Raw genomic sequence first — 25,988 nt, 5'->3', positions numbered from 1 at the left:
GGATTTAATTTGGTTCCATCGTCAGCGAGCCAAGTCGATCACGGAACGAAAGAGGCGCAAGCAAGTCCCTCACGTCTCGAGAGGCAGCGGGGAGGCGATCGGGGGAAGGAAGGAACGGAAGGTTGCTCGCTTTCCGTCGACGATAGTCAGCTCAGCCGGATGGAGGCGCGCGTGTGGTACTGGGCTGGTCGGCATGGGCCTCGGGCCTTCTGGGCCTGGATTAGTTGACTCTGATACTACTCAGGTGAACGGAAAGAAGAAAAATCCACATGAGGGAGAGCGAGGGCGCCGAAGCGACCCGCCGCCGCCGCCGTGGCAGCTCGCCGGCGGCGCAGGCCTCCCTGCCGGACGACGACGATCTGCTCCGGGAGATCCTCCTCCGCCTCCCGCCACAGCCATCCACCCTCCCGCGCGCATCCACGGTCTGCAGGCGCTGGCGGCGCCTCGTCACCGACCCCAAGTTCCACCGCCAGTTCTATGCGCACCACGGTAAGCCGCCGCTGCTCGGCGTCTTCAAGCACCACCTGGGCGACGACAACCCGTTCAGACCCATGCTAGACCCTCCAGACCGCATTCCTCCCGAGCGCTTCGGCCTGCGACGTCAAATCGGCACGAGGGCCCATCTGCTCCGGTGCCGCCACGGCCGCGTCCTCCTCATGGACTTCCCGCGGCATAAGATTATTGTGTGCGACCCCATCACCCGCAAGCACAGCCACATTGATCTTCCACTACCGTTCAGAGGCTCATACATGATCATCTATGGGGATGTGCTCTGCGCCGCCGTCGACCGGGGCCATGTGCACGGCAGCTGCCATTCGAGCCCCTTCAAGGTGGTCCTGATGTTCCTCTCCAAAGGCCAAGACGATACTACATCCACCGCTTGTGTATACTCCTCGAAGACCGGCGCATGGGGGGACATCATCTCAACAACGGATCCATGTGAACTTTGCAAAACTAATCCTGGGATCCTTGTTGGTAATGCCCTATACTGGTCATCCAAATCCGTGAATGTCTTCCAAATTTATTTAGGTTTGGATCACTTCACAGACGACATAATTGAGTTCGATTTGTATGGGCAGAGCCTAGCTGTCATCAAGGGGCCTCCGTGCCTTAATGCCTCCCTCAAACATCAAATAATCCAGGCAGATAATGGTTCTCTTGGTCTCGCTATGTTCTCTCGCGGTAGATTAGAAATGTGGCACAGGAAGGTCAATTGTCACGGTGGTGGTGCCACATGGTTGCTGCATAAAACCGTTGAAATGCATACTGTGCTTCGGCTCCCTCCTCAGGTTGAGGGTTGGATGAGAAACATGGTAATACTAGGGTATGATGAGGGAAACGTTGCTGTTTTTGTACATTTGGACACCAGCGTCTACATGGTTCAACTTATCTCAATGCAATCCAGGAAACTGCATGAATGCAATTATGACTATAATTTTCATCCTTTCACAAGTTTCTATGCACCAGGTAATTGCTTATCCTTAGTCCTTTTCCCGTGGTAGCAACCAGTTCCAGCGATGGAATGCTTTGTTGTGCTTCCCATGTGTTCACTAACAAATTAACCTAGTAAGAAATTGGCCCTTTACTAGGTAGACAACCTTGTAGCCATATTTTCTTTTTTATGTTGTCATTCAATTTAGCTTTTATCTATGCTCCCTAGGATACCGAATTCAGTAACTCACTTGACATTGTTTGGAATCTCAAAGTAGCTACCTATTTTATCGATATTTTTCTCTATTTGATCTTGTTGTTAATCTTAGGAACATAATCATGATTTTTTAAAGCTATATCTTCTGGAAAAAAATACACTTGTTAAAGTCACCTGCTGTATGTGACTAGTAAATCTGTTTTGTCTATGTATCGTTGGTATTAAAAGTGGGTTCTAATAGGTAAAAGTGGAGCTGTTTTTTTCAAGTTATATCTATCGGTTCATCTATGTAATTTCCTCACTGTTGCTTCTTACATATATCATAACTTCTATTAATGGACTGACTTCGTATACTTCTAGGCATGGTCATTGCTGGTTCACGACACACAGGTCGTGTGGATTGATGGGCTAATGCATTCGAATTGTTCAATAGGTAAGAACATCTTTGGCTATCTGAGTGCCAATGTGGGCAGCATGCACCCACAAACTATTATCCATCTGGCTTTCCGAATTCATGAATGTGATTAGCACATACAACAATTAAAACAGTTGTGACTCCAAAGCTGCAAAATGATGCCATTTTAGATTGTAAATGGTATATCCAACTGATGCCCTTTTGGTGTTGTGTTTCTGTTGATATTACTTTCTTGTGCCTCTTTGGCCATGTCTAGATTTCTCCCTTCGGTTAGCTATTTCATAGTCGGGAAGCTGAAAGCAAGGTATTAGTAGCATCAACTATCCCACCCCAATAAATTATGATGCCAAAAGGCTTTAAGGATACTTTCTTGTCATTGGTATTCCCATGAGATTTTGCCAGGAGTATGACACGTGTTAGATTCATGACTTCGCACACATAACTTGTTCATAATTAACTGATTTTAACCATGTATGCTGCATAGCTGCTACTATTAGGTTTTGCATGTATCTGTATGTACTAACGAATTTACAGTTTTGTTTTATCCAGATTTAGTAATGGATGCTGCAGTTCTCACAAGTTTGCCGCGTTTCATCAATGTGGTCAGCACTCAGCAGTGTGTATGTATTATCTGGAAGAACTTGTTGAACGTGTGTCGTAGTCAAAGTTTCCAATGTCAGAAGATGTCTTATAATGCCTAATCGAGGGAAGCTCTGGTTTCCCAAGTTATAACTCAAGTTGGATTCCCTTGTATCTTATTTTACATGGTTGTGTTTGGCTGCTTGTCTCTTCATTATGAGGAGTTTTGGACTACGTCATGACTTCATTAACCATCATGAAACATCTACAAAAGAAGAACATGACACAAGAAAAACCATTAATCATTTTCCTCTCCGTATCTTGTCAGATAAAAAGAAAGTCTTAACCATTATTCTAAATAGAACATCGTCCAGAAAAATAATTACACTTTCTTTGATTGCATGTCGATACACTGACCACATAGTACTGGTTGCATGATTATAGTTGGTTTGATTCAAATCTTTTGGTTAAGGTTGAACCATATCAACTGGAAACAACCTTTGAATTCATATGTACCAGAAATACTCCTATGAATATTGCACAAAAGAAACTTTGGGGTCGAACCGGAAACAATCTGTCAGGAACCGTACCCATATGGATGTCAGCAAATCTCACTAAGAAACAAGTGCTTATCTGCTATACTGAAAGTATTAACTACAGAACAAGAAACTGAAGGAAAATAAAACTTGTAGCCTGCAGATCCCAAAATGTTTTTCCGTACTCTTAAAGCACACAAAGTTTGAAAAATGACACGCTTTTACAACAGAGAAAAAAACAACTTGACATTTCACCTGTTGTTCAATGTTCAGATCTCTTACTGTAGCATGTTTCGCAGTTCTCCTAGCTTCAGTATAAGAGCATCTCTAGCAGATACGCCAAACTGCAAACCGCAAACACGCGGATGCAGGCCGAGAAAAACGCGATTTGCAGGACGAAAAAAGCTCGGGCTGAGCAGATCCCGCTTTCGTTGTAATCCTGAAGTGTTCACTAACAACTTTGACCAACCAAGTGCTAGATATGCAACTTATAGCAGGATTCCTTAGTATGTGTTTATCATTAAATATTGTTGTCTTCACTCCTTTTATTTTTTGCTAGAGTTTGTTGGCTTGGGCATGTTTTAATTTATCTGCTTGACATGACAATGCATGAGTTTACTTTGAGAAAAGTTATAGACAGTATTTATTTTATCTTTTAAATTCTTCATTGTGAGGTACCTATTTATACTGTTTTCAGGAATATCCTTTGCATTTTACAGAATATATGAGATTTTTGTTCACTATTTTTAGTATTCAGATTTTTGTTATAAATCATCTATGAAAAATGAGTTACTTTACTCAAGTTATATTGTCAGCTCATCTATGTAACTGACTCCATTTGTCTTATCATCTTAACTGTTTGAAATTTCCCGAACTGATGCTTGTAGGAACATCCATTGATGGTAGATCTAATGGAGCTAAAATGCTGCACAGTACATATGATGATTGTCTAGTTTGAGGGTCTAATGTACTGAAATGGCTTAGCTAGTAAGATCTTCTGAATTTAGTTTGTGAAAACGGACTCTTTGATTATTTCTTCTATGGTAAATATCCAGCTGCCAATGTGGGGAGCATGCACCCCCAAATTGTTGTTCATTCGGCTATTGGGATTTACATATGTATATAACACAAAGAACAATTAAAATGGTGGTGGTGCTTGCACGAGGGTGTGTTGGCACTACATGAGATTGCCCATGAGATGCGGGTAAAGAAGCTCAAAGGCCCTTTTCTTAAGTTAGATTTTGAGAAGGCCTACGACAGAGTTAATTGGGATTTTCTCTATGAGGTTCTGCTGAGGAAGGGTTTCTCAGCTACGATGGTACACCGCCTCATGCAGCTGGTGTCTGGGGGACAGACGGCTATCAATGTGAATGGGGAGGTGGGACCCTATTTTAGGAATGTTCGGGGAGTGCGTCAAGGGGACCCATTATCCCCTATCCTCTTTGATTTTATGGTCGATGCCCTAGCCGAGATGCTTGCACGGGCAAACGTGGCGGGACATATACAGGGAGTGGTGTCCCACTTGATTCCAGGGGGAGTCACCCATCTGCAGTATGTGGATGACACGATGATCCTGGTGGAACCCTCCACCCTTGGGATTGCAAACCTTAAGCTACTTCTGCTCTGCTTCGATAATATGTCAGGTCTCAAGATCAATTTCGCAAAGAGTGAAGTAGTGGTGACTGGGGTCGCTGAGGGGGAGATGCAAAGGGTTGTTGATATCCTAAACTGTAACCTAGGCGCCATGCCTTTCAAACACCTTGGCCTGCCAGTATCAGATAAGGCTCTGTCAATGGTGGATTGGCACTTCTTAACGGAGAAGGTGGGTCATAGGGTTGACCCATGGCAAGGTCTCTTCTTGGGCTCCGGGGGCGCCTAGAACTAACCAACTCGTGTTTGTCAAGCCTGCCCATGTTTGCTATGGGGCTCTATCTCCTACATGATTCAACGCACGAGGCGATGAATAAATCTAGGTCACGCTTCTTCTGGGAAGGAGTGGGAGCTAAACGGAAATACCATATGGTAGACTGGGCGACGGTTTGCAAGCCTAAGGATCTTGGGGGTTTGGGAATCCTCAATACTAAGTACATGAACATTGCGTTGTTGCTTAAATGGATTTGGAAATTTTACCAGAACGCGGATGGACTATGGGCTGTGCTACTGCATGCTAAATACTTGGGGGATATGGATCCCTTTTCCTCGCCAGTGCCGACGTGGGGATCACAATTCTGGAATTCCATTCAAAAGTTAAAGTGGTATTTCAAATTGGGGGCGAAACACCATGTCCGCGATGGGAGGAGGACTTACTTCTGGTTGGACTGGTGGACGGGGACCCGCCCGCTGCGTCTCAGGTTCCCGTGCCTGTTTGATTGCTGTGACAACACCTTTGCAACGGTGGCAGGGGTAAGGGATGTCGAGGGATGGCATATCAGATTCCGAAGAACCTTTGGTCTTGCTGAGGCAGTGGAATGGGATAATCTCTGTAGGATATTTGACCTACACCCATTCAACCCGGGCAACGATAAGGTGACGTGGAGGTTAGAGAATTCAGGGGAATTTACCAAGTCCATGTATTACCGACTATCCTTGGGAGCGGCGGCCACACACTTCTCCGACATCTGGAAGATTAGGGTACCGCAAAATATCAAGATCTTCCTCTGGCAGCTGCTACGGGGGCGCTTGCCGGCCGAAGACCAACTGGTAAAGCGTCGAGGCCCCTCGGACGGCTTCTGCAGCCTCTGCGGGGAATGGGAAGATTGCAAACACATATTCTTTGACTGCCCTTTGGCTAAGTTTATGTGGGCAGGAGTGAGGGAACTCCTCAAATGCGACTGGAACCCGGTAGGGGCTGGGCAATTCATGGGTTTGGTTCAGGGTTTGTCGGGGGCCCTCCGTAGGCTAGTCTGGTTTACCTTTGGTGCTCAGTGTTGGGCACTCTGGAATATTAGGAACAAACTAGCTATAGAGGGGAAGTTGAACAACAACCCTGTTGACGCCATGTTTCAAATGTCGATGCATATGCAGAGATGGAGGGTTCTGGTCAGACAAAAGGACAGGACGCTCATGGACATGGCTAGAGACGACATTCGGAGACTCTACGTGCGGTCAAGGGATGGAAGGTGACGGCGTCATGGGAAGCTCGAGTCATCTACCTTGATCGGTGTATCGTTGTGTGTTGGACCTATTTGAGTATTTGTATGAGAATTGATGTTATGGCTCTTGGTAGTTCTTGTGCTAGTGGGTTAGGACCCGTTGTAAGAACCTTGTTGTGTTGGTTGGCTTTATATATATATATAAAGCTGGGCTATGGCTTACCTTTAAAACAGCAGTTGGGAACTCTGAATTCCCTCCACTAGATCTGACTCTCAACTCAGGCAGTGGAAAACTCTCAAAATTGGTACATGAAAGGACGAGATGTCGCCTAGAGGGGGGTGAATAGGCGTTTAAAAACTCTTGCGGATTTGGCTTGTAAGAATGCGGAATTAAACTAACGTTTAGTTTACAAGCACAACTCCTAAATATGCTAGGCTCAACTAAGTGCAACAATAACAACTAGAGCTAAGCAAGATAGGCACAAGATATATGAAGCACAAGTGATAGCAAGATATATGTACTTCAAGCACGATGGCTATCACAAGGAAAGTAAGCTCGGGTATAGAAATAACCGAGGCACGCGGAGACGATGATGTATTCCCGTGTTTCCTTCCTTTGCAAGAAGGTACGTCACGTTTGGAGGAGTGGAGGTCCCACGAAGGATTCCCCAACGCCACGAAGGCTCACCCTATTCTCCGAGCCACACCCACGAAGGATAATGACCCTTTCTTTATGGTTAGCTTTTTCTCCACTCCGGAGATGGCAAGCTCCACAACCACTTCACAAGCTCCACGAAGAGAAGCCCGGGCCTCTTCACAATCTTCCTTGAAGAGTTCTCCGGAGCACCAACCGCCAAGCCAACTAGGAGGTCTCCCTCCAAGAGTAACAAGGTCACGGTCTCTCACTCGAACTAATCGTGGTGGAGAGCTCAACACTATGCAATGATGCAAAGCAAGAACACTAGAGGTGTTCAAATATTTCACACTCAAATCCCACCAAGCAACAAATGCTAGGATGAGATTAGAGAGGAAGAACAAAGTGGAAATCAACAAATGACTCCTAGATCTAGATCCAAAGGGTTTCCCTCACTTAGAGGAGAGATGGATTGGTGGGGATTGTAGATCTAGATCCCCTCTCTTAGATCCCTCAAGAATGAGCAAGAATCATGGGGGGAATCAAGAGAGAGGGCAAGTTCTTCAAAGTAAACAATGGAGGAGAGAGAGTGGAAGAACTTACTTAGCCCAAGGTGGAAGAAGGGTTATTTATAGCCCAAGAGCAAATATAATTGGTGGGAAAAAGTTGGGCTGAGTCAACTGTCGAGGAGGCCGGTCAACCGGGCCAGGGGCCGGGCCGTCCGGTCTAGGGGCCGGGCCGTCGGCCGGACCGGGCCGGTCCAAACCGGACCACAGGCCGGACCAGCACCGAGCGAAGCTGGAAGACTTACTGGATAGTGCCCGGTTGGCACCAGTCCAGGGGCCGGTTTGAACCGGGCCATCCGGTGGGACGACCGGTCACGCCGGGCGAGAAACGGGGCCAACAGGAAAACATGTTATACAAAAATTGTGATAACTTTTGTGTCCGGAGCCCGATTGACATGAAACCAATTTTGTTGGAAAGATGACGACGAATAGAACCCCAACAAAAACTTTTTAGAGAGGGAGTGTATGGAGACTTCTCATAGGATATTTTTAGATGTTTTTAGAGAGGGAGTCTCCCACCATCAAGAAACGGTGAAGACGTCCAAACTCGAAAACGCAATAAAAGATGCATGCGGATTTCGTTTTCGATGAACTTGGGCTTGTTGTAAAGCTAGAAACAAGCTCAAGAACCTCTCACAGAGAAACACTAAGAAGCAATAGGGATATGCAAAGTATGCAAATGATTGAGCTCCCTAAGACGATGTGATCAAGTTACCCAACCGAAAGCCACTCTTGATAGTGCGGCTATCTATCCTATAATCCGGTCTCCCATCAACCACCTTGAGACCGGTAAAAGGAAAACCTATCAAGGACATACCTTTGCCTTGCGCATCCCGCTTGATCTTGATGATAGCTCTTCAAGCTCCACTCAAACCGGAATGCCTCACTTGATTATTGTTGCTTCGTGAAGACTCACAAATGCTTCCCCATACACTATGATGGGAAAGCTACATTGATGTACATCTTCACATGTCCATTATCATCAAATGGACGGCAAGCTTCAAGCATATGATCCTCTCGAAATGCTCAACTTAAACTTGCCCAACTCAACTTTGATGACGATCACCACTTGCCGTCATCCTCTCATGGGCTATATGAGATCTCACTTTTGATGCATGCCCATGAAAAGATACCTAACCCACATAGACAACACAAGGGCACATATATGATGGGTTAGTTAATAAATCATAATTGACAAGCTTTACCATACCACATGACTTCATGTGACACATTCTTCATGCTTCATGTGTTGACCAGTCTTGAATATATTCTTCATTCTTTGTATTGGTCAACCTTGTATCTTCTAATGCTCTATCATACTATCTTGAGGTGTATAAAGAATTCTTCATTTGCTTGCATGCTCTAAATCTTAGTCAACCATAACTCAACTTATGAGACTATCATGACACCGACTTAGAGCCATATCTTGAATTCTTCACTTGGAATCAAGCACTCAAGATCTTGATCATTCATTGCTTATCACATAAGGTAGAGCATGTCTAGTATTGAGTTCCACATAAGAACTCTATCTTCATTTCTTCTTCTTGATCATATCACATATATATCTTCAAATCGATGATCTTGATGCCAATACTCAAGATATATCTTTATCTTCATGGCATCCATACTTGAATCCAACACATGGACTACAAGTAGTTCCTATGGAATATTCCTTCGTATAAACTCAATGGAAACATTAGTCCATAGGGGTTGTCATTAATTACCAAAACCACACATAGGGGCAATATACCTTTACAGTACAAAACCAAACATAATGCACACCCTGTTCTACTCTAGCTATCTTGCTTAGCAAGCAATTAGCATGATCCAAGCTTACTTACAAAAAAAAAGTTAGCTCTTGACTTGTTGTCAACGTCCCAACCCTATCAATACAAGCAATCTAACACAATTGCCAATTTTACTTTTAAAAACCAAAGAATTCAACTACATGTTGCTCGGCTATAAAAATTGGGCATGACCACTGCTCTTTTTCTAACATTCAACAAGGAATATAGTTCGGTGGAAAATTACATCAAAAATTCCAGCTGATCTGTAATTGAATCCAATGAAGATATTACATGCCAATGTGAGCAACTCGCAGGAGTTGAGGCAGCTGCGAAACCTCACATACAAATATTTCTCTAAATACAAGCATCTACATATACTTTCCTTCTACTCAGTGCCCATAAATGCATATGCACAGCAGGCACGACGTAGCGAACACCAGGTCTAACACCCTGAATACAAAATATGGTCATAACCGAGGAGACACCCAGGAAATGCATGCCATCAAACAAGACTTCACTACAAGCTTCAACATGAGGAAGCCAACACCAGCTAGTTATGAACAGAAAGTAAATGCAAGAATACATCAGCCGAAGGCGCTTAAAGTTCAAATCTTGGATCACCGGTCTACGAGGAAAATAAATTCATTCCCAGCGCCCTTGGACGCCACTGACTCGATCAAGGTAAGGTTCTCGCCCAACTCGTGTATCTGATTCTTCAGCTTGTCCCCGTAGTCTCGCAGGCAGTCCCAGCAGCAGTCTGCAACAGAAAACTATTCAACTTAATCACAAGTTTATTTCAAGAGAAATGCAAACATGTGATTTCTATGATTACTAGGTAATTGTACAGGTGTACAGGACATGTTGTTAGCATTGAGAGATCACTAAGTAGATCCTTTTAGTACTCGAAAATGGTCTCAACTAACTATTTTAAGCGAACCTAGTTTAGATAATAAGCATGTATATTCGGCACCCTAAAAAACAGGGACACATCAAGTAGTTATCAGGTTTTCATTATGATGCCAAAAGGCTTTAAGGATACTTTCTCGTCATTGGTATTCCCAGGAGATTTTGCCAGGAGTATGATACGTGTTAGATTTCATGACTTTACACACATCTTGTTCATAATTAACTGCCTTTAACCATGTATGCTACATAGCTGCTACTATTAGGTTTTGCATGTATCTGTATGTACTAACGAATTGACAATTTTGTTTTGTCCAGATTTAGTAATGGATGCTGCAGTCCTCACAAGTTTGCCGCGTTTCATCAATGTGGTCAGCAGCGTGTATGTATTATCTAGAAGAACTTGTTGAACGTGTGTCGTAGTCCAAGTTTCCAATGTCAGAGATGTCTTATAATGCCTAATCGATTAATTTCCAAGGAGGGATCAGAGACTTTCCTTTCCACCGTAATAACAAATAATATGTTTCCTACATTTACCTGATCAATTAATATCCTTTCCTCCAAAGATGTAATATACAAATATTATACAATTATTATGCGGTATGGAATCCTATATGCTTTGTTTATATATGATGAGTATACATATGCTTTGTTCAGACGCAATGCTTAACCATATATGCACCATATTCTGGAAAACCATGTTCTGGCCGCATATCGACTTGGATCGAATCCAGAAATCGCGGATCGACTCGGTACACCAACTCGCCTGCCGATCGATGAATATGAAAAAGACATGCAGCTCTGGCCGCATACGCACATGGTCGTCTCGATCGCGTTCTCATTCATTAGGCCGGTAGGATCATCAAACCCAAACAAGAGAAGAAATACGTACCTCGTGCTGGTACAAATCAAGAGATCCGGATGCCTTAATTTGCCGATCCATCGGAAACATCTAACAGCATGCCATGCTACGCCACCGCCCACGTATGTGCGCGAGATCCATAACAACGCCCACGGCTCCCACATCTGTCGATTCTTTCTTCTTTGAGTCAAAAGATAATCTAGTAACATTAAAATGAGAGATGTGCAGAAGAAGCAAATCATCTTAGGAACATTCGTGGAATTACCTTTTTGATCCTGGACTCTTTGCGGCTAGCCAGACAGCGACCAGATCGACAAAGAAAAAGGAACGGAGTGGGCACTCTCCTCTCCTCTCCGAGCAAGAGTCATGATGCTAGGACGGGCAAGACAGAGTAGCCTCTCCTCTCCTCTCCTCTCCTCGACGAGTAAAGAGTCAAAGTCTAAGTCGTCACACACGACGCACGCGTATGACACACCCCTCCTCATATTTATAGACCGGGACGGTAAAGTAAGGCAAGTTTTTTTCGTTCAAACTTGGCGCCAGTTTTTCGTTCGCGTCTGGTTTGCCGCTGCACTTTTCTTTTCCTTTTCACGAATCCTACTCTCAGGGGTTTGAGTTCTAAGAGGCACAGAGGAATAGATGATAGGGGAGGGACGGCTGAGATAGACTGAGATAGAGGATGCCACGGATCGCTCACATGGTTAGTCAGGAAAAATCACCGGCCGCATAAATAAGGAATGATTATTGATTGGTCCATTGCTTCGTGCATGCGCAAATTAGACCCCCTATTAACTAATTCCACTAATTTTGTTTTTATCCTTCCTAATACCTGCCTAGCTGCATCCATGATCCAACCTATCCGTATTTCTAAGGACCCAACACACACGTCAGACATCAACCATCGTATGTGAATTTGATTTGCTTCCCTTGTGAATTGAACATGCCATAACTTGAAAAAAAAGAGGGAGGGATCAGAGACTTTCCTTTCCACCGTAATAATTTGTTTCCTAAAATTACCGTTATTAATATCATTTCCTCTCAAGATGGAGATAAAAGTTAATTTCCAATATTTATTCCTTCAAATCTGGGTGCACGCCTAGGATACACGCACACAACACACCTCCCAGTACTTGTAGAACGAGATGGCAAAATAAGACAAGTTTTTTCGCTTAAACTTAGCGCCAATTTTTCGTTTCCATGTGATTTGCCGCTACTTTTTTTCTTCTTTTTACGGATCCTACCCCCTGAGGTCTTGTTTGATACTAGTGTTTTAGTGAGAATTAGTGGGGATAATACTCTACAATATTGGGTGAATCCCCACAAAACCTCATCCGCAATCCAGTAGGCGGGGTAGAGTATTGGGGATTGAAAAAAATACACTAAAATTTGGGGAAAAGTGAGGATAAATGGGGATTAAACTCGCTCATACTCTAGCACCAAACATACATTGGGGATAAGTGGGGATTTAAAGTTTGGAGCAGATTATCTCCGCTAATTCCCACTAAAACTCTAGTACCAAACAATCCCTGAGATGATGGAAGAAGAGGGATGGCTGGAATTGCTCACATGGTTGGTCAGCAAAATCACCAGGCCCATAAATAAGGCATGATTATTGAATTGTTTCGTGCATGCGTCCAATTAGGCCCCTATTAACTGCTTCCAATAATTTCGTTGTTATCCCTCCTAATACATGCCTAGCATGCAAAGTTTTTTCTATTTTTTTTGTAGGATTATTATTATTTAGGGACTATTTATGTCGACACACCAATTATAGTTTTAGTTTCCTGGGATTTTTCATGTATGAGGCTCTCAATCCTTGTCGAGCCCTGGCACAAAATTTTGTATGTTGATGCCCCGTGTACTGACATGTTATCGATCAACGCTGGGAGAATTGATCAGGCGTCGAATTGTCTCCGAACTAATGGTATGATGATGATTCTGCGGCCAGTCCGGATCGATACACCCGCGGCCTGCGCGCGCATGCACAACAAAACCTAATCCGGACGTGATTTCACGCGATCACAGGCTGGCTGGACCAATCGACACATCACGGGCTCCTTCTCGCAACGAGATCTAAAACAAGGTTCAAAGTCTCCTCTCCTAGTCTTGCGATGGGTCATCCTACTATTCTTCCACTAATCTCGCAACTTCCCCTCCTAATCTCCCATAGAAGGATTCAACCCAATCCGCATTTCAACATACGATAGGGAAGCATTTCTATCGACGCGACGCAAGATAGGTAAGTCTTCTCTCGCTAGTGGTCTAGTTAGAATGATTTTTCCTAAATAACGCTAGTAAATCGGAGCATCCAACTCTGCCAAGGTATAAATTGTAGGATATGAATTCGGCCCCTGAATAACTCGTGATTGTTTCAGCATTTTTACAAGCATCTTTTTTTCAAATAGACTTGACCAACATTTCACAGGGATGTTTTCTTTATGAAAGAAAAAACAAATTCATATATGAGCTCAACTAATAGCAAGATGGGTATGAATGATATTGGGGATTGAAGATATTGTGGGGTATTGGTATATACAAGCCTATCTAACTAGTGATTTGCAGGTCCTAATACACCAACATCGTGACTTGAAGCAAAAGCAGATAGATTTGGAGTTGCTTGCTACTAGTAGATCGATCATGGTAACTCAGCTCCTTTCTTCAAGCATTGTAAGATCTATATCGGTTGCTCTTACAAAATGGAGTCTACCCATCAGATTACTTCAACTTGAATATGAGTAACTCCAAGACAGTTTGTCCCCAGCTACATCCAATACTTTTTTGGGGGAGCTACATCCAAAACTTAGCAAATACTCCCCCCGGTCAGATTAAATCGACGCAGAGGGAAGCAAAAGTTAGTGTATCAAAGTTAGTGTATCACATGGGTACTCCTGCATCGATTAAAATGGTCCGGAGGTAGTATTAAGCAAGACAAACTCCAATTTCTTAAGCAAAGATTCATCATCCTCACAACATACACTTTGCAACAACAAACTGTACAAGAATTAAAAGAGACCCTCCACCCAAGCCAAAGATTTCAAAGTTGACTCATTTTAGTTCACAACATAGATACATTGACTCTGCCTAAAAGTTAAACCTGGTCGATGGCTCAGGAATCCCCATGAAAATATTGTAGGCCATCACACAGGTTGCCGCGACAGAAACTCAATACAATCGCAAAGATGAACAATCATTAAAATGCACTAAAGCTACTACAACGCTTATATATACCGTGTGGTATGCATCAACAAACATCTTTTTTAAAGCTTGTCCAGTTACTATTACTTCTGCAATGCATTTCTTGTCGAGGGGAAGTGGGCACTACTTGAAATTGCTTAGCCCACACCAAGCTTCATAGCAGCCAGCACAGATTATCGCAATCAACAAAGGTGCATAGTAGATTGAGCTGCAAGTGAAATAACACAAGGGAATGTTAATACGAGATGTACTAGTAATGTAGGACAAACTTGGAGACTCAAAACAAATATGACACACTCATGAACAATCCCTTGCTTCTGTCCACCACTAACAGCCTAAAATTCTACTGCAAGTGAAATAACACAACGGAATGTTAATATGTTTTGGTAACCTACAATAATATCTTATATTTTGGAGCGGACGTAGTAGCATAGTAGTAGGATTTAAAATTTGAAACCGCTAAGCTAGTAGCCTGGAGCAACGAAAAATGACACGAGGGAGTTTTAAAACACAGATGCATTCTACTGGCAAATCAAATAATGGTATAAAATACAAAGATGGCTATAAACAAACAAATAATTTGCTACCTACAGATATTTCACTTGCTTCTTGCTTCTGATATCGTGACTCACTGACCACCACTAATAGCCTAAAATTCTTCTACCTATGTTTCAAAATATAAGATGTTTTGGTAGCCTGCCATAAAATCTTATATTTCTGGAACGCAGGTAGTAGCATAGTTGTAGGATTTAACGGTAGAACTAATAAAATGAAAAGTTGTACAAGAAAGACAAAACAAGAAACCGATAAGATAAAATGTATTATAGGAGTACAGCTGATATTTTAATCTATTGGTATTATGGTATTTTATAAGTATCAGTGAGATAACTGTCAAGATCCTTTATAATCACTGAATGATTCACCGACACAATATTTTTCAAGTACCTAAATAAACACCTATGTTCCTCACCAAGCTTTCAATTGTTCGAAGTGCAAGCATGATCCCACCAGCAAATTTATATCTAAAACTAGATTTTTTTGCGAAAGCGTATATGTATTCAAAATATACCGAGCACAAACCGACACGTACACAAGCCACTAGAACAAACAACCACAGCTGCCCCAACACATTTGCACAAACAACCCCAGAAAACGCAGAAAATACAAATAGGTCCCTCTGGGTTGGAGCTTGCACAGTGCGTCGTCTTCAACCTCGGCCTCCCTTCCGCCGTGCTCCTCCATCCCTCTATCCACTGCAGCGAAGAAGAGGAAAAAAGAACGCTGCGCGTCCCGGCTGCAGACGCCATCTCCATTATAGGATTTAAGAGCCGCGAGAGTGCCTGTCCCGACGGACAGGATCTGAGATCCGATTCCAGAACATCGGCCGGGACTCCGTCCCCGGCGTCGCCGACCAACTCTTCAGCACGACCGCAGCAAAACAGAGACACGAGGGAGCAAGACCAGAACAAAGATCGAGGAAGAACACACCGCCCTTCCTTGATCTCCAACGTTGACGACGCCGGCAGGGCACGCCGGCTCCTGTACAGACGCCTGCAGCAACCAACGAAGATCGCCAGGGCTGCGCGGCGCCAACCCCAGTTCCTCCACAGCTGGAACGGAGCCCTCCGAGCCATGACGAAGAGAAGAACAGGGACCAAAATCTCCAAACGAAGGTCGACATCTTCGCCCCGCCGACCCCGCCGAGAGCACCTAACCTCACCGAATCGAAAGTAGATTGAAGATTGAATCTGCATGCAAATGCGGTACAATAGAAATGGTAGCGACGCTTCAACACGTTCAGGTATCTTTGCCAAATCTTCAAAGAAACTAGCTTTACCATAAGCAAGGAGGCAAGTATGCAACTCTACAACAATGGTAGCGACGCTTTAACACATTCAGATATCTTTCGTGCTTTCCGGACAGTTGTACTTGTGGTTGAAGTGCTCGATACATACCCAAGAACCAGTCCAGCTTATGAAACATAGTACTGATAACATAGTTTGCAGAAGGCAATTTAGCACAATAAAATAAGCTACCAATTGCAGGTCCACCTCCACCCATCAGCAAAAGAGAAAAGGATGGGGCGGGAGAATGTACTCACCAGTGCACATCAGCATGGGGGGTCAACTGGCAGTAGCAGTCGGGATCTTTCTCGCGGTGGCAGCGACGGCGCATCTGGAGGAACAGCACCAGCATCTTGTCCTTCATACAAGGAAAATACATCAATTAGCAGTCAGGCACGAAACGATCCCAGGGGCGCACCATTGACCTGCAAAACACACAAATATATGAGATTCAGAGGTATAGAGTTGGTTCACATGGAAAAAATGTTGCTTTTCTGCTCATGCAAGAATGTTGGTTCACACACATAGTTCATGCAAGAATTTTGGTTCAAGGAGAGAAGCTATGGTGTCCTGATGGTGAACATGGTAATATGAGCAGAAAAAGTGTGTGAACATTTGTTCTCTATGTCACAATAGCATGGAGTGAGCTAAGAAATAGACATTGTCACTGTTGTAGTTCCACATCAGACAATCACTGCCATCAAAATATGGTTCTACTTTTTCAATGGACAATTAAATTAAAGACAACCATAATCTTTCAAATATAAGAGAGAGACATGTTGTACAACTTAACAGTCTACCCGCTCAAATAATAGATGGCTAAATGCTTGTCAAAAGAAAGATCATGTAATACCAGACCTAGGCATTCTAACTAAAAGAAAGGGTCCACTCGAGTAAGAATGAAAATTCCAATCACTGATTAATATTTGAAACCGCTAAGCTACCAGCTTGCAGCAACGTGAAATGACACGAGTGAATGTTAGATAATACGAAAGGTTTAGAACTAGTAAATTTAGGAAGGAAAACTGAGAGGCTCAAAACAAATATAACACACTCATGCATTTTACTGCAAATCAAATAACAGTATAAAATACAAAGCTACCTATAAAAAAATAAATAGCTGGCTACCTACAGATATTTCACTTGCTTCTGATGTCGTGTCCTCCACTAACAGCCTAAAAATCTTTAACATGCTCAGGTATGGTAGTGACTGTTTAACATGTTCAGGTATGGTAGTGACTGTTTAACATGTTCAGGTATCTTTACCAGGTCTTCAGAGAAACTAGATGTACCATAAACAAGGAGGCAAGTATGCAACTAATAAGGCCCCGTTCGGAGCGAAGGATTCTAAAACAATGGAACGCAGAGAACCACGGGAATAGGAAAGGTGTCCGGTGAGAAAACTTAGGATCAAAAAAATGCAGGATCAAAAAAATGCAGGAAGTTTTGTAAAAGAGAGCGTTTGGAACAAAGGAGAGTTGATCACAGGAATCCAAAAAGACACGGACCCACAAAAGCCATGGCCTACTTGTCAGTATACTGTAATCAGTAATTAATGGCTGCCGAGCTTGCTTTTCTCGCTAGGCACACCGCGCTCAGTCGGTAGGAAGTTTCCACGAGGTCTAGGTGGATTTTTGTTTTCCCGTGAAAAGTACAGGTAACAGGAACTTTCCAAAGGAATCCAATGGGTGCAATCCTGCATCCCGAACGCTGCTCTGGTTAGTTTTCCTCCAGTTTCTATTCATGTACTTTTTCCTTTGAAATTCCTCCAAACCGAGGAACGGGGCATAAAATGAATCAAAATCATTTCACGCTCTATGAACAGCTGTCCTTGTGGTTGAAGTGCTTGATACATGCCAAAGAACCATATTCAGGTTTCAAATATGAAACATAATACCGGTCACATATTTTGTAGAAGGCAATTTAGCACAGCAAAAGAGAAACGTACAGGGCCAGGAGAATGTACTCACCGGCATACAGGGCGTGTGGAGTAACCTAGCAGCAGTATGTTGTCATCTTTCTTGCGGTGGCAGCGACTACGCATCTGGAGGAACAACATCAGCACCGCGTCCTTGGAATACAAGGAATATACACCAATTAGCAGCCAGGCACGGAATGATTCCAGGGGCGCATCATTGACCTGCAAAACACACAAAAAGATGAGATTCAGAGGTTAAAAGTTGGTTCACATAAAAAATGTTGCATTTCTGCTCATGCAAGAATGTTGGTTTCCAGACAGGGTTCATGCAAGAATGTTGGTTCCCAGACAGAGTTCATGCAAAATGTTGGTTCAGGGAGAAAGGCTATGGTGGCCTGATGGTGAACATGGTAATATGAGCAGAAAAATCCTGTGAACATGTGTTCTCTATATGTTACAATAGCATGGAGTGACCTAAGAAATAGACATTGTCACTGTTGTATTTCTAGGCCAGGCAATTACGGCCATCAAAATATGGTTCTGCTTTTTCAGTGGCCAATCAAATTAAAGACAACTGCAATCTTTCAAATATAAGAGAGACATTCATATAACTTAACAGTCTGCCCGCTCAAATAATAGATGGCTACATGCTTGTCGAAAGAAAGATCATGCCATAGCCGACCTAGCCATTCTAACTAAAATAGAGGGTCCACTCTAGTAAGAATGAAAATATCAAAACAGGTAGGTTAAAATTTGAAACCACTAAGCTAGTAGCCTGGAGCAACGTAAAATGACACGAGGGAATGTTATATATTATTACAAGAGGTTTAGAACTAGCAAATTTATGTAGGACAACTCAGAGGCTCAAAACAAATATAACACACATATACATTCTACTGGAAAATCAAATAATAGTATAAAATACAAAGATGGCTATAAACAAACATATAATTTGCTACATATAGACATTTCACTTGCTTCTGAAATCGTGACCACCACTAACAGCCTAAAATTCTTTTACCTCTATTTCAAAATATAAGATGTTTTGGTAGCCTGCCATAACATCTTATAATTTGGAACGGAGGCAGTAGAATAGTTGTAGGACTTAACAGTATAACTAATAAAACTTTCTCTCATCAAAACTGGCTATCTACAACCATATTGTATTACATACATACACATGAACCTCTGGGCGAGTAGTGCTCTTCTTTTCCACAGGGTTCACTGCCAAATCTACCAAAATGAAACTATAACATAACCATCTCAGATTTAAACTTAAATACCAATTGTAGTTGGTGAGATAAAAATATAAAGCATCTATCTGCATGAAGTCCATCAAAATGCCTCAAAATTCGTTGGTTCTTAGAAAATCATTTGTGTCCAGTAGCCTGTGAGGAGAGGCTAGGGAGTCCACCAAATGGTAGTTTTGCTTTGCAAAATTAGTCTCTAACTCGGAGCCCTATTGTCTAGATACAGATACATCGTAATGAACATTGCTTTACAATATCCAGATGAACTCATGAGACAAAATTCGCTTTGTTCACTTAATTAGCATGTGAAAGTAGAACCATGCCGCGTAGATACCAACCATAACCAAAGTTCTAAACCTACCTCTCGCGTAATATTAACATGTACTCCACCTAACTACAAAAATAAACACTCAGAATAGTCTACCAGAGTGCTCAAAACCATTAATATTGATAACTCAAAATTACCTTTGATCAAGACTTTAGTGCCATCGCCTCTAGTATTCTAGCGGAGGTACCTAAATTGCGCGTATACGAGGAAAGCACGAAGTGGATACTTGGGTAGGACACCAGATTGGTTTGGAGGTCATTGACATCAATACTCAGAACACCATCAAGCCCCAGAGGAAAAGCCAATGATGATATGACCTGCACATCAGTTTTAACCTAGTTAATGAGAGTGAAAGAAAATATTACACAATACTACAGCATTCCCCATACATAAAACATGGACTAGAAAGAAATAGGCTTATACCTGAGACATAAGCATGTTCAGGTTGGTGTAGGTTGGGCGCTCAATATCAAGGGACCAGAGGCAGATGGCATAGATGGCCTCGTTGTTAAGAACAACCACATAAGTGTGTTCAATGAGAGAGTGAGGACACACCAGTGAACTCAAGCTTGGAATTTAGTCCACAGTCAACAAAGAGCTGCTCAAGGAGAAGAGAACCAAGGCCAGAGCAAGTTCCACCTCCAACAGCGTTGAAGATAAGGAAGCCCTGGAGACCAATAGTGTAGTTTTCTGCAAGGTTCATGAAGTAGTCAAGGAAAAAATCAACAATCTCTTTGGCCAACTGTGATAATGGAGGCAATTGTTAGACAAATGATCAGCAACATAACAATTACTGTCATCATTGCACACAAGACACATCACCTAATGGAACTGGAAAGAAATGCACCATGACATATCACAAAACATACATTGAATATCCAAGCATAAGCTACACCTACATTAACAAGGAGGGTGTAAAATACCATGTCATTCCAAAAACATAGCAAAATAAGGTGTCAAATTGACAAATAACCTGACATATATACTATCTACTAAGGTAAGTATGTAAAAGCCAAATACTAGTAAGGGTAGTATTGCTAGATAAAGCAATGATTATTAGACACGGACAAGTGTTATCTTGATGCCTTGACGGAAAACAACTTAAATTTGGAGAGCCAAGGGAACTTCTTTAAATATAAGAAAGCACTCTTAAGCCTAAACCAAGGAAAATAAGAAAGCACTCCATAAATTTGCCCCGTATTCCTAAATAAACCACCACGACTAAACAAGAAGACTAGTAACAACCAGAAGCTAAAACTGAGTTAAGCTAGATATATATATAGGAGGTTAACAATGATTTTTTTGATAAATACATAATACTTGTTATCAATGAATTGCAATAACCCGTCTATATAACACATGATATTAACAAGCAAGTAAAAGTTGATTTTCCACCCTACGTGTATATTTGATGTAGACACATGTATATTGGCACATATATAGACTAAATAAACAAGTCAAATCAAGACACGTCAACACTACAAAAACACAAAATGCACAAACAAAACCTGGGGCATTCAAAGTCAAATTTATAACATGCATCTAATTAGTTCACACTACCAAATACATCACCGTTATGGAGCTCACCATAACCAATGGAAAACTTCATAAGTTGTTTCAGTACTACTGCACTTGGTAACATAGCTTAACACAAACAAATAAGGGGGGACTCTACTGGATCTAATGGTATAGAGCATAACATACATAGAGAAAAAGGAAGATTTCGTGGTGGGAATCAACCTTGCCGGCTGCCAGTGAGCTTCACATGGACATCCGTGTAGACAGACTTGGCCATGTCAAGTGCAGTATCCCTGCGCCCCAGCTGAACAAAAAAAATGAAGAAAAACAACACAAGCTTGCATCAGTCACCTGCCAATCACAGAAACGAATCAACCAACATCCCAGGAAAATCCAAGCTTACCATCTCGATCCCTGCAACTCAACCAAATCCCGCATCTACCAGATCACGCCTCAAAGATGTGATTCCAGGGGAAAACCTGACTGGTTATTGCAATTTATTGTTAACATCAGGTGTTATACACCGTCTCTCAAAAATGATATAGTCAGAATCAAACTTAAGAAGTTAGCAAGCATAGAACATAAAAGGCACACAATAAAGAATAAGAGTGCACAAAAGAGTTACATCATGGAATGGAATCACTAGTAACGACACATGCCAATCATATTCTCTGCAAATTTTAAGATTGTTTGCAGAAAAGTTTAAACACCTTCACATTACAGAAAATGACATGAAGTCGGTTGAAAGAAAAATTAAGATCACTCTCTTTATCTCATTCAGAGATGGATCAGAGAAACAAAAGCTGCATTTTTGCTCATGCAAGATTGTTTGTTCACAGATAGAGTTCATGCAAGAATGTTGGTTCACAGATAGGGGCTCTGGTGGCTGATGGTGAACATGGTAATATGACCAAAAAAGTCTGAACATTTTTTATCCAACGTCACAATAGCATCATCACTTTTCTTCTTTCACATCAGACAATCATTGTAATTACAATATTTAATGTTCTACTTCTGAGCGGCAAATCTAATTAAAGACAAATGTAATCTTTTTTTCGAGGAAACGCAAAGGAATCTTTCTCTTTCATTTCGTTAAAGAGGTAGGGTTTGCTACATGTCTATTAGGTTCTTGGCAAATCATCTCTCAGGTTATCAGGTTATCTTCAGACAGTAAGAGGTAGACATATTGTACAACTTAATAGCCTACCCACTCAAATAATAGATGGCTACATGCTTGTAAAAAGAAGATCATGCCATACCAGACCTAGGCATTCTAACTAAAAATAAGGGCCCACTCTAGTAACGAATTAAAATTCAAAACATGGAGGTTAAAATTTCAAAAAAAACTGCTAAGCTAGCAGCCTAGTGTAACGTGAAATGACTTGAGGGATTGTTAGATATTACGAAAGGTTTAGAACTAGGAAATTTATGTACAAAAACTCAAAGGTTCAAAACAAAATATAACACACTCATGCATTCTATTACGGAAAAGCTTCCACTTCATCAAGATTCTAGAATAATCTTTCAGAGCATATACAAGCTAAAGCTGCTGCATGGAGCTACTTTTACCTCAAAGATGGTGAGTTCGGACCTACAGGCTAACACCCAGCACCATGCAACAATAGTACCATGTCATGCATCAGCTGGAGCTTGGTGTATTCGTGAACTTGGTTATAACAGTGTGTTTTTGGCGTCTTATGTCCGCAAAGCAGAATTAGATCCCTTCTATTGAAGTTGCAAAAAACCATTCCCTCTTTTTATTTGCAATTTGAGGTAAAGTGCTTCTTGATGCAACACTAGAAAATCATACTACCAATCGAAGAAGGGCACAACCAATATATTTTCACAGGTAAATACAATCCAATTTACTCTGTTGACAACATCTGCTCCCAAGTTAGTTGCTCAATTAGTAATAAAATATAGCAGGTTAATAGCACTGAATATGTTCTCTGTTTTGAATCTTGACAAATATCTGAATGTGTAATAAGCAACATGAACCATAGTGTGCCCATTAACAATTCAAATATTGGTTTGTAATACTTGATTTATTATACACACAATTTGACAGTGCTAGGTAGCAATCCTTGAAAGAATGCACCAACAAATATTCAGTCAAATAATTATTTATTATGTTTAAATAAATTGTTCCCATGAGTGAGTTAGTGGCACAACATAATTCGAACTCCGCAAATCACTCTTAGAACCTATAGGCCTATACAGGAAAAAAAACTGATGCAGCTACTGAACACAAAGGCAGCTACCAACCTAATTCCAAAACAAAATTAGGAAAGTAGGAACCATGGTGAACAATAGATAGGTTTCACCTTCTGCCCTGCCACTTAAACTGAGACCCGATTAATAGGTTTTTCCTGAACACCTGGTCATTAAATAGCTCAAAATGGTATATCCCTGCCGTAAGCTTATGAATTGGAACCAATTATGCATTCAACAATTGATCATTGGATATGTGACATGCTAAAAAATTCTCAAACACGCCCCAAAATATGTTACGGAGTACATGTATTATAAGAAATTGAAAACGACACAAAGTACAATCAGCATAGCGGAAACAACTAAAACTAAAGCCAATTCTAACAAAAGTTAGAAGAAAACTAGTAGATGGACTAGGAAAGCAAAGAAAAGCAAGAAGCAAAAACACCAACGAGGCTTGCCCGTATTAGTACTTTTCATGCCTATATAATGCTTTAGCAATTCCAATGTTGCCAGCAATTCTCTACCTGATACAAAACCACTAAATACTAGTATATTTACTTTGAGAGGATTTACATCATGCATGTATACTAGGAATGAGCTGAAATCATGACTTGATAACCTCTTCTAGTGCTAGCATACACGTACCTCTGCAGAATTTCTAACACCTCTAGCTAGAAAACTAAAACATCTCAATGACACATAGAAGCACTGCCAGACAATACAACATACACTGCCAATACACACAATCAAAAAGAAGAAGAATTTCAGAATTCAAGATGCGTAATTCAATGCACAATTCCATTTTTTATGTCTACATAAGACCATCAAGATGTCAACAATTTTGACATCAAGTTCGTTAGAAATATCGGAATCACCTGCAAGGGTGCGACATTCATCAGGTTCACACACTAAGCCCTCTTCCAATCTGGCGAGGTGCCTTCCTCTGAGACACTCCACCGTCCACTCCAATGGCTGCCCAAGATAGAATGCAAGAGAATCAATAAAAAATATTAGGTTTAAAAATTTCTAGTGCATTTCATAGACAGTTCAGAGTTCGGTCTGCTAAATAATATAGCTGAAAACTTTTTTTCTAACCCAACAGACAATGCCGCAATACATAGATACAGACCAAGCACATCTGGACCAACAACAAACATAATTTCAGTCTAACCATTTATTAGGAAAAACTATCATTACAAGAGCATACCCCAAATAAGGAGAACAATGTTTCATGATATATAGCAGAATTAACTAGCTAGTATGTCTTCAAGAGTTTCAGGTAGTGATTGTATAACGTAGCCTAGCACTTAGAGTTAAGAGTTGGTCAGTCAGCGTATTTGTGGAAACTAGTAGTAGTACTACATAACTAAATGGAGATTACATATATGCGTCAGTTTGGCTGACACCACAACACAGCTTCTTTCCTCTCTCGATTAGCACACAAATCACATCCAGTTCCATTGACACAGCAAAGCAAAGCAGAGCCAGAATTGGTCTCACCCGCAGACAGACGATGGCCTCACATGGCGGGCGGCACATCGGCAATGCCGACGGACAAGCCTTCTGTCCCATCCTTAGAGGAGATGCGTGGAGGACGGTGGCATGAGCATCCCTGCATGGCTCACGGCGCCACCGTCCCGCCCTGATGGCCGGCGTGCAGCGCCCTCCCAAGTGCATCGGCAACGCGTGCGACGCGGTCTGGCGAGCTTGACGGAGCGCCGCGCCTGAACCAACCGATGCATGCGCGCACCGGCGAGAAAGCCAACTGCGCCGCCACAGGTTCGTGGCTGAAGGAGCTAGGCCTGGAGCCACGTCTCAGGGGTCCGGCGGCGCCAACAAGAGGAGATACATCGCTGCTAGGGTTCGACGGGGAGCATCAGATCAACGGTTCCGCGGCATGGCATCGATGGAGGGCGACACATGAATTTCAGGCATGTCCCGGTGACTGCATACAAATTGTGGAACAGACCAACATCAGTAAGTTGTTTGCCTGATTTTGATTTCCGATTTGGTACAAGAAATCCTCAAATCACCTTCCTATATACAAGTGATAGAATCAAGAGTACAGATTAGAAGGCTCCTAGATATTTGTTTGGACACTTTCGGTACTAAAAGCTGATTCAGTCAGCTGTTGGCTGATGTACTCAATTATTACGCCTCATCCATCTGGTAAGAAGCAAAGTTATGGACATGTTTTTGCTCCTGGATTATTGGAGAAATGTTTGATGATTGTATATTGTAGCCTACTACTTAAGAGATTTTAGTGTTGATCAATCAGCAAATTTGTGGAGGCTAGTACTAGTAGATAACCTAAAGGAGAAGACACCACAATACTAGCTTCTTTCCTCTCTGGATTAGCACACAGAGCACCTCCACTTGCATCGACACAGTAAGGAAAAGCAGAGCGGGGCGAGAACTGTTCTCACCTGCGGAAACGGTGGCCTCACATTGCCAGCGACGCAGGCCACGGGGAAGCCGCGCGCGCAGCAGTCCTTGCAGAGCGGGGAGCTGCGTCGATGATGCCGACGGGGAGCTGCATCGTCGATGAGCAGCCCTCCATGGCTCGCGCCGCCGCCGTCCCGTCCCGGTGGCCGGTGTGCATCGCCCTCCCAACTGAATCGGTGAGGCGAGCTCGACGGGGCGCGCTGCACGAACCAACCGCGCACCGGCGAGAAAGCCAACCGCGCCGCCATGGTTTC

The 25,988-nt window shown here is 42.4% G+C and overlaps 1 long non-coding RNA gene across 1 annotated transcript; it reads right to left on the bottom strand.

Moving 5' to 3' along the window:
• Nucleotides 1–14,095: 14,095 nt before the first annotated feature.
• Nucleotides 14,096–18,193, bottom strand: LOC124665408. Its single transcript, XR_006990557.1, has 3 exons — nt 18,032–18,193; nt 16,319–16,486; nt 14,096–14,425 (listed from the first exon to the last, which is right to left on the bottom strand). It is a non-coding gene; the product is annotated as an uncharacterized LOC124665408 (long non-coding RNA).
• Nucleotides 18,194–25,988: the final 7,795 nt, after the last annotated feature.

The sequence above is a fragment of the Lolium rigidum genome, chromosome 6, assembly GCF_022539505.1.
Source record: "Lolium rigidum isolate FL_2022 chromosome 6, APGP_CSIRO_Lrig_0.1, whole genome shotgun sequence".
Lineage (NCBI taxonomy): Eukaryota > Viridiplantae > Streptophyta > Magnoliopsida > Poales > Poaceae > Lolium > Lolium rigidum.
The sequence above is the reverse complement of the archived record's forward strand: the minus strand, read 5'-3'. Positions and strand labels throughout refer to the sequence as shown.